The sequence below is a fragment of the Barbatula barbatula genome (assembly GCF_947034865.1).
Source record: "Barbatula barbatula genome assembly, chromosome: 4".
In the NCBI taxonomy this organism is placed as follows: Eukaryota; Metazoa; Chordata; class Actinopteri; order Cypriniformes; family Nemacheilidae; genus Barbatula; species Barbatula barbatula.
The window spans coordinates 2,798,768-2,809,789 of record NC_136768.1 but is presented as its reverse complement, the minus strand read 5'-3'; positions in this window follow the sequence as shown (position 1 = coordinate 2,809,789).

The following is an 11,022-nucleotide window of genomic DNA, read 5'->3' as shown; positions in this document are numbered from 1 at the left end:
AAAGCATGATAACATAATAAAAAACATGATTTAATAAAATTCTCATCTCATTTTGGAACCAAACTCTTCAAATATTCTCTGGCCAAAGTATTATGGGTAGCAGCTGATGCTATGTTAATGGTGGAAATTAAAATAATGAATTCTAACTAAAAATCGACTAATTGTGTTTTCTATGTAAATCGGTTCAATTCAAGGTTTATTAAAACAGCATAAAGCCTATTAGACTCTATCAAACTTTTACATTCTAATCTGTCTGAAATCTGCACACACACACACACACAAATAGCCCTAAACTGATTCAGTCCATTCTTTTGGTGGCCTTGCTGCTGGATAAAGCCTATGAGCATGGAAATGATTGATGTGGAATATGCCCTCCTCATTGACTGGGTGAACTCCATTTTCTGCTCCTAATACAGAAATCACTCCAGGTCTGTGGCATAATGATTTACGATGAATCTGTGTCAATGTTGAACTCACAAACCCCACCTAATCCATCTTGCAGAGACCCTCCTCGCCGCCGAGAAATGCTGCATTCTCCATTTATAAGTGTTGAATCTATTACCCCACTGATTGGTAATAACTTTCGGCCTTTTGCGCCCCTTAGACGGTAATTACTGCGATACCGATGCTCTTTGAGACCCCACGCTAAAGGTAAATTCACTATCAGCCGGGCTTAGCTGACCCCCTTGCTTTCAAAGTTACCAGTGTGAAACTTAGAATAACCGATGTGAACACAAAGCACAGCGTTAGTAGAAAGTAAAAAAACAAATTCACATTTGAATATTTTATTGTGTTTCGTTCACACTGGAGAGAGTCTCGGTGCTTTCCTGTGTATTCCTCGCTGACAAACATTTATCTTGTGTTAAATCATGCACTTCTGAGGCGAATAAGGAACTGAAATCACAGGGAGTGTGTCGAACCGTCACGTTGAGCCGTCGTGTCACTGTTGTGTCAGCAAAGCATCCGTCAGAGTCACATTTCAGAGAGGGGGAAACGTCTCTATTGACTTCATCTGTTTGTGGCAGCATGCCTGATTGCTGAAACCCTGCCAAATCACACCGGGTAATCCCGCTCGATGGAGGCCCTCCGAACGCCCGGGTTTACAGTGCATGCATGCAGCAAAACCGTCTGTCACCACGACAACACCACGCTGACAAAAAGCCACCTACCGTGATGTAGTAAATATCTGAGCTATCGCAGCAGGCCTAGATGCTTACATGGCAACAGACTAACAATGACTGGAGAAAACGAAACAAAACTTGACAATTTGTTAAGGAAGTTAGGCCGACACGGTGCCCACCAGAAGTTGCTTTTCAAGTTGCTCCAACACTGCAAAGTTATTACCATATGAATACAGAGAACAGTCATATACACACGCACACATCGATTTCCACCTACCCGAGTAAGAAAAGAGTTTTGTGCCAGCTTGATGTAAGATACCCACTTTGAAGTTGGCGTTTTCTTCAACTCTTAGATTGGCTTTGGAGAGAAAACTGTGCCACTCAATTATACCTGTTATTCATCAAGAAGAACAAATTGCTTCGAGCAGCCAGGCACCTCTAGCTCACAAAAAGATGCGGGAGGCCCCTCGCGGAGCGCCGCGCCTCGGTTCTCTGTGTTCGTACCATTTGGTTTTTGTTATGGAATTAAAATTTCACACCAAATGGGTAGAAGGAAATGTGGTGGAATAGGAAACCTGTAATTAGCAGTAATGAGCTTATTCTCCGGCTCTGTGATTGGAATAAAAATGGCAGACTTACCGATTCTTTTCTGTCTCGGCTTTAATGGCCAGCGAAAGAAAGGTGTCACTTTGAACCGCAGCGCGGCCACAATGCACATCAGTAACTGATCAAATCTTCAAAGAAAACTCACAGAAGTCTCTGCTGAATGAAAAGAACTTAATAAGTCCCGCTTTGAAGCGGAGAAAAAGCCCCCCTGTTCCTCCGGCAGACCGTGAAAACTGGACGAACCTTGACGACCTGGATGATTAATGGCGTTCGGGTTATTTTAAAACATTTTTGGTGTGCTTTTTTTTGTTTGGGTCACCCTCTGACCGACGTGCCAAAGGCGCTTGATGTCTGTTTTATCAGCAGGGAGGTGTTGTTTCAGTGGCGGAGGGTCACGGGGCATTATCGAGGGTGGCACGAATAAATAAACTCATTAAAACAACAGGGCTGGTGATTAACGATGTGTAATTGCTTTGATAGAAACAAAAACAAACACCATTTATAGTGCTGAGGTAAAAAAAAAAACAGGGAACGATGAAGAGGGATGCTAACGCACATCTGGAGCGACCGTGCAAACCTTCAAATATGTAGGTATAATCAGGAGCGAATGTCTTCTCAAACATGTCTCAGATTCATATATATGTATCTCTAAAATAAAAGGAATGTTGTTTGCGCTGGGTCTGGCAGTTGTTAGGCAACTAATGACATATTTGAAAGTAAAGCCCATCGGCCTGTGTCTGCTCAGAAGTGTAGCTTAGCTAACAGGTTTTGAATGAAGGAGGTGGAGCTCAAGGTACTGGCCCACATATGTCCAGTCTGACCCTGTTGACATTGCACTTAAAGCCCAAAATACACGTCAAATTATCCAGTCTGTCATAATACGTCAGGCGTGGGTGTTCATGTAAAAGAAGTGAAGGGCGAAGACACAGAGGATCTAGCCCTACGATCGAATAGGCCTTAACCGTGTCCAGGAACCACACCAAACACAAATACGAGAGGACGTGGCAGCTGAAGCGCACTTATATTTTATAACGTGACCAAACCAAAAAAAGGAAACGCTCAAGCCAAATGTGTACTCTATGGTTTATTTTAAACAAAAATATCTCTTGATTTAACTTAATTTAATCATGAACAGTGGATCCACATGTTCCAAATTAGTTTTCTTTGCCAAAAAATAACATGTACACTCAAATGTTTTATGTAGAGAGAAGCTACAAGAACTATAGGAGTGTGTCTGACCCATATTAGACGTGTCAAAACAATATGATTGAATAGTTAAGTACTTGCAGGCAGTTGTATGCTAAATATGCTAAAACGTTTTTAAACATAATGTGGCAGGTGATAAAAGGCATTTTCAATGAAAGCAACATTCAAACTGATTTTTCCATTATATTAACATCATGTGCTTAACATAAAGAAAAGCTTGAATCTTCTATATAATTCTATATACCACGGAAGTGTAGAAAGTATATGAAATACTAACTTATATACTTATAAGTGTCTCTGTTTATTTCTCTGAGCATGAAAAGCATGTTGGGAACTAGAAATTCTGAGCCCATTTTAACTACATTGCCTGTAGTCCCAACTCAATTGCATTATTAAACATTCAAATATTCGGCACTACATATATGTTGTGTTTACTTTAAGTTAATTACAACATGAGAAAAGTTGACCCTAAACCCAGGATATAAACAAAAATTCAAGACTGTGACAGTCCTGAAATCAATCTGTCATTCGGGGTCATATTTGGGTGAAGTCATCCCCCTCAATCCCGCTGGACGGCCAGCCTTAAACACAAAAGAAATTAAGAGAATGACTAACGCAAATCTCCCAAACAGCGCCTCGTGTGGCAATGCCTTAAATGCAGCTCATACAATTGTGTTTATTATATACATGTATAATGTTAGGAACACATTTCAGAACATAATGACAAATTCAATCAAACTTGCTTTTCTGGAACAAAAGTAGAGAATCTCCTGATCCAAAGTCCTCCACAAATGTGTTCAGATTAATATTAAAATCCATCTGTACGTAAGCATCATAATGTATTAGATACTTATTTATCTGTGTTATCTGTATGTGATATTTCTAATCTCAGTTGTTTATTGCGACTCACAGATAGGGATTTAACATAAACATTTATAAGTAACAGGGGTCACACGCAGGCGGGGGGCAGGTGGCATTTATTCCAAGCATACGTGACGCCTCATATTCACACTGTCCTGCAGTAAGCCACCTCACGCTGAGCACACATACCCCCGAGTCCTGTTAGATCAGCCCCGGGGTAACCAAGGATTAGTCGGTACACACACACACGCATACATTCCGCAAAGAAGCTTCTGTGCATTACTGAAATAGAGCAAGAGAACACTAGCGTTTTACCCACTCTGATTAATTTAATGCTCTTCCTAAATCCAAGATTAGGCTCTGGCATAGGTTGTAATTAAATATTGAAAATGTGAAAGCGCAGGAATATTCAATTCTTCTCTTTCAAGAAATCAGAGTTTTAATTTACCGCATGCCGCGGTGGCCTCGGTCACCTGCGGAGAGAGAATCCACACCACCTCGCCTGACGCATGCAGCTGGGCTCGGTGTGACCGCGCTTTTAAATTGAGCCCCCTTTCCAATTTATGGAATGGGAGTCAAATATTTATTCAGTTGATGAAGCAAACGCAACGTGCCGCACTGACAATAATTAAAATCCGGCCCAGACAAAGGCGCACACCTGATATCATTTCAAATAGTTTGTGTTCGTACAGTCAGGCCTCTATTGATGTCTGTAGACACCTACAAGAAATATAAAACAGATTACAGTGTATTTACAGTATGGTCAACACAGATGGTTGGGCTAGACTTTGATATAGGCTTTGGAGCGAGTCTGATTTTTAATTTAATTTCAGTTGTGTCTGAAAGGCATTATTTTGAATATGATTCGGTTTGTTTTAATCTATTTTTTATTTATTGTCTTAAATTTCAGGACTTTTTTTTATTATTAACTTAACCAATACTAATGTGTGTGTGTGTGTGTGTGCGTGCCTGCGTGCGTGCGTGCGTACGTGTGTGTGTGTGTGGTATAGCTGATAGGTCTTGGTCTCCTTGACAAAAAATCACAGTCAGAGGCTTGTGTCTACCACTCAACCCCCCAAGAGAACAAAAAGAGAAATCAATGAGACACTAAAGTGCCTCCCACAAACTCTCTCTCTCTCTCTCTCTCTCTTTCTCTCTTTCTCTCTCTCTCTCTCTCTCTCTCTCTCTCTCTCTCTCTCTCTCTCTCTCTCTAGTTTCAGAAACTTAAAGAGGAACATGTGAGTGAATGTCAAGAAAATATGTCACGGAATATGTCAAGAAAGATTTTGAATAAAGAAATAATGATTACTGGGGAGGTGTGCCTCATTGTCATAACCAAAATATAATAAAAAAATATTGATAATGAATGTGTTTTGTTCTTGGAGTATATGTGTAATGTTTAAACAATTAACCAAAGCACGTCTGACTGTATCTCTTAAAGCAAACACTTAAACATCAGGCTGTGCATGTCTTCTAAATTTTTTTTTGTTCTGTGCAGTTAAACGATATTCTAAATGTCAGGCGTAAGCCAGGGACTCGCCGCATCATGACATTGCGTGAGAGATGCGTGTTAAAATGAGGATTTCACAAATCACAGATCAAAGTTGTCTAATTATGTAAATCATGAATTCTCCAAATGTCAGCATTAAGAAAGAGGATTAGGATTTGCCATGGTAAATGATAAATTACCTCGAGTAGACGAATCAACAAAAATGCAGCTAATACTTTGAGTGAGATGGTTGGGTTAAGATGAATTTCATAATAGTTTATTTGTGAGAATGGGAAATAACATTCCGTCAGACTTCAAACAGATGTTATTATAAAACCTGTGAAATCTTAACTAAGAAATAGATGCTCTTCCACCAAGTAGACACACATGACAAAACAACTGTTGAGATGTTATCAGATTCTGTGTGTGTGTGTGTATCTGTATGTGTATTTGGCATTTATCTCCCGGTCATGGTGACAGCAGAATGTAAATTTGGTGAAGCACGCTAAGCAGTTGGCAACATCAGCCAAGAATCTGACCCATTTTTTTCTTCAAAAAAGACAGACCTCCCTGCTGCAGATGATAAGCGGGGGCTTTAAGGGATCTTCCAGTGCGCTCATCGATTTCTTGTATTGATGTCCAGCAACAACAAATAAAACACAATCAAATAACAGAGATGAGTGCTTACCTGTGACACTAAGGGCTCTGTCAGATTTATGAGGGCATTTGAAAACTAACCCTTACAATAAAATCATATGGCTTTCTGAAATGCTGGTAGGGGAGGATATTAAACTAAAATATTTTACTGGAGCTCATGGAACAGATATTAATAATAATTATATCTATATCTATATCCATTTATATTCTCTCTCTCTCCAGAGATCTACTATAGCGTCATGAATACACTTGCACCTGCAGGTCTATGGTGTTGCTCACCTACACGCAGAACACACCGGAATAAACTTGAGACTGAACAAAACATTTCATATTACACCCTATTTGCATATGATTAGCAGAGCGGGGACCATCACCCCCTATGGGTTCCTCGCTTATAAATATATTTAAATATATAAATATCATGAATACATTAATTGATATTGTCCCCATATCATCACCAAATGCAGGAGGTTTCCCAGCCATTGTGTGACTGTTCCTCTAGGGCACAAAATGAGAGAATCTTGGACCGACGCGCACATTCATGATCGTTTGATCTGAAGTCATTCCATTTTGATCACTACATCATTTTCATGTAGGTTAATAGTTTTGGTGACTTTACTGTATTTCCAACATTTTACGCGGTGGCTTATTCGCATAAATTACGATCTTATTCACTCTTGTGTAAGAATCACACTGTACTTGAATTCATATGAATCCGGCTCCGTGAGTATTTCAAACATTTGACTACTGTTACACATTACAACACAATCTCAATATTGTTGCCGTGTTTTTCTACTTAACGCTCTACCTGAATCTGACTTTCAACACCGTTCTTTTTCTGTTTTCATGGTTCACAGGACAGAGCGATTACATCAGCGTCTAACAGTATGAGCCTGGAGTCTTGAGGATGGCTCCAGGCAAACACCTGGCTGTGGCAAAGCGTGTGTGTGTGTGAATGTGTGTAAGAGAAAGATACAAGGCTTACGTGGTTGACTCCAACACAACCTCAGACAAGCCTTCTGATCACACTTATCACATTCTATTAATATTACAGGCCTTCGGTGATAACACGAGATGCCACATCCCATAATACAACTATTTTTACTTCTTCTGGCCTGTGTCTTCAAGTTCCTAATTTATGGTTATTTTTATAGATTATACAGTATATTGACTTTAAAATCTGCATAAAAAATCTGTTCAAATTCTGATGATTTCAGATTTTTTTAGTTTGGTTGCTTTATTAGTGAGAGTGAGCAAATAATGACAAAATATACATGTTCCCTTTAAGAATAGCTCAATACACACACTGGTTTGTAAGTGACAATGCAGTTGACCCCTACCTGACCTCGCTAACTCAGCCTGTCATGTGACTCAGAGTCAACCAATCCTCTGCTATCTCTCAGCGCTACATGTTGCTAGCGTGTCGCCGCTGTGCTCCACTTAGCCAATTAACAGTCAAATAAAGCCAAACAGATTTCAGCTGATAAATCTTTAATGGTACGAGGGATTTTACACAAATGCACACTTGACTGTGGTAATTTAAAATAAATACAGAGCTTGATTAAAAATCCCCACGGCTGATGGAAGATAAATGTTTAAATAATTTATCCGATTTAATTGACACCGCTGTGATGTTGTAAACAGAAATGTTTTGATGTTCTTAATGTATTTTGACACCATGAGTTCTTGGGCTTGATCCAAAAAGAAAGAAAAAAACCAGAAAAGTGGCACAGATGGGAAAGTAGTGAAGTGTGCACGTGTGTGAAAGCATGTGTAGATGATGTCTGACTCATAAGCGAGGTGTGGATTGGGTGAATGCACTTCCGGTGATCTGTACTTCAATTTGACAGAGGTTGAGTGTATGCTGTGTTGCCGATGGGTATTTCAAAATGAGAATGTTCAGAAATAAAGATAAAAGTACAAAGAGGATGAGTTCAGTCGAGATGAAACAAGATTAACTGAAAAGGAGTCTACATGCTGACGTTTTTAACCTGACACTCGAAAAGCAACATAAAAACAAGCATTTCAATACAGAAAGACCATTCTTAAACTCTGCACATATACGCACCATCACATGTCAAACCACGCACATGTTCAGATAAAGGCCTCTGGCATGATAGACCTCTGGCAGGAGCGAAGGTGAACGCTTTTTCAGACGCTGATTTGAAACCCATGAGTGGCATGTTAACCAGCTCCTGTCCGAGATAAGACTCATCGGAATGCCGCCGGCCCCACACGGTTGCTGGTTGAACAGTTGCGAATGTCCGCCAAGCAAACATCTCATCTATAAACAAACAGTCTCACTCCCCGCCATAAATGAATACATCAAAATTTGATGGAACGGCCATGTTTCAGATCCACAGCGAGCCACGCCATGATACGATGTACACCGGCATACATGAATAGCAAACAAGGGAGCTTGTGTTTGCCAGACGCTGTTGACTGAATTTTTAAAGACGCTTTTGCGATTCGACACCGGTGCGACAGGGAAAAGCTATGGCACGACAAGGCCTCTCGTACTGGCCTGAGTGTTTCGGCACTGTAAGTCAATTGTAATAAAAGCACCTGCCAAATGCGAAAATAATTAAGCTGTACAATTCATCCAATGCAGACTTTACAGAAACCACCGTTTTTGTTCACCCGGCAACTCTACGAAAGAGCGTTTATTTTGCCCCGGATGCGTCAGACATCAAAGACAAACGCCTTTAAATGAAGTCGCCCAAGTGGCGGAGTGCTTTAATAACTTGCAATCAATAAACATGCAGTCGGGCGAGAGGTAATCAGGAAACACAGTCAAATAAGCTCACAATAATTCAAAGCCGGTGCTCGGAGGCAACGGCGAAATCTTAACAAGCAGTTTATTACCGGTAGCTGTTACCGACATTAGTCAAAACCAAGAAAGATAAAATAGAATGAGGAATGGGATGCAGGAAAAGCACCCACAGGCGTCGTGTTGCTGGCGTGTTTTTGATAACTGTACGCCTCCTCTTTGATATGATAACAAATAGAAATTGTTTAAAAACATCAAATGAGAAGTCACAGCTCAAGCTTTTACATGAGTGAGGTGCTGTTGACTGTAAATACCCAAAGTGCAAGTTCATTCTCAAATATCAGCCAATCAGCAGTTTACTGTAATGTCATTTTGTCAGAATGAAATGTTGGTCAGCAAATGACGACGCTGTAAAAGAAACCTCACCTGATGCGTGGGCAAAATAAAAACGATGCCCACCAAAACTCACATGGTGTTCAACAGATTGACTGGTCTGAGAGGAGAAACATTCTCACTGTAGGTTGTGCATGCATGGCATTATACCCCTGTATAATACAGATAGTTTAACATCAGATGAAGGGTCAGCTTGAAATCCAGTCTGCTCTTGTTCAGGAGTTTGTTGTTTCAGTCTTGGGGAAACTGTTGAAGAGTTTGAGTGTGTGTGTGTGTGTGTATGTATGTGCGTCCATTGTGATCAAAGACGCTGTGGTTTTGTGTTCACGTGGAGGGCTCCTTACCTTTCTACTTGTATTTTCTCTCTCTCTATTCCTGGTCAGCGTCATCATTTCTCTCCAATGCATGTCTTCCGCAGCCTGATGATATTCACACCAATCTGCAGTTTTTTTCATCAACATGCTTTTGATCTCTTATTTGCATGTAGCTGCCTGTGGGGCAAGACAATTTTTTGGATGAGATTTTTTTATTATTTTTTATTTATTAATTTTCAGTAGCATCTTCTCAGTGTACCAGAGGCATACGGATCATGCACACACACAGGCATGCACACACAGGTATCATGTTTCCTCTACTCTATGTAGGTTAAACGTCCTAAAATTAAACATAAAGGTTATGCACACTAAATCTAAATCTAACTCTTACATTTGAAAATTAAATACATAAAACAAAATAAATGCATTAATAATTATTATTATTATGGGGTAGATTTTAATCCCAAACTATTCATTGCTCAGCACACATACTGAGTGTAGATAGATACACTCATGCACACACACATGCAAACAAATTATTAAACATTTAAAATATAGAAGACGAGATGAGATTTTAAATCTGATGATAATTTAACCCGAAAACACAGTGTTGCCGTAATAGCCATAATACACAACCTTGACCAGTGGTCACATATAAATTCCAGTACAGCTTTTCTTAAGCATGGTTAAAGTCTCCGAGATCCAGAATTTCAGATTGTTTTTACTTCCATATTTTGACGCATTTCCGAGTTAAACGGAAATTCTAATGAGAAAAATGGACGTGGTCTTCGTCTTTCTTTGCGATTTGATTTGATTTTTAAATACAGCCATTGCATTTTGAAATGGAATTAGCAGCAGACTGACAGTCGAAGGGCAGGAGTTAAAGGATGCTCCGCCCAAGTCGTCTGACATACGTCATTTAAGAGTCATCACAGGAAGGAAGTGCATTTTCAGGGCACACTAATTTTAAAAAGAGAATGACCAACATTCTTAAACTATTTACAATAAACGCTGCAATATTGCATGAAAAAATAGTCATTGTAACTTTTTATTTCACTGGGACTTTAAAGATGAAACATTTAGAAATGATTATTTGTAAAATAACTACATTAACTATCAAATGTACGCATCAACCTTTAAACATAATCTACAAACATTGTGCAGACAAGATATTAATAGTGTCTGAAATCATGCGATTAATTGTGCTCTTTTAAAGATTTATTCGTGGATCACTTAATAAAGTATACATCTGAAATGTGTTGACTGTGATGTTTAAGGGCATAGCGGAGCCCAGTGTACGCTTTCAGACACCAAGAATGGGGGTTCATTTGCTTCAGAAAATATATTTGCTTTAATCTCTAAGGAGTCGTGCCATTTAAATCCTCCAGTCATGGAGCGTGAATGCCAGAGGAATGAGAGGGTTCACGTGTGTGGATCACAGCACCAAAGCCATCCAAACACATTCCTGTCTTTTCTTTTTAACATTGGTCAGCAGAACTATTGAAAATTCGGCTTCATTGACATTCATTCACACCTCCGGCTGCCGGACCAAAAAGAAGTTCCTCTGCTGAATTTAAACCTTTAATCCATCCTTTTCTTTCTCCT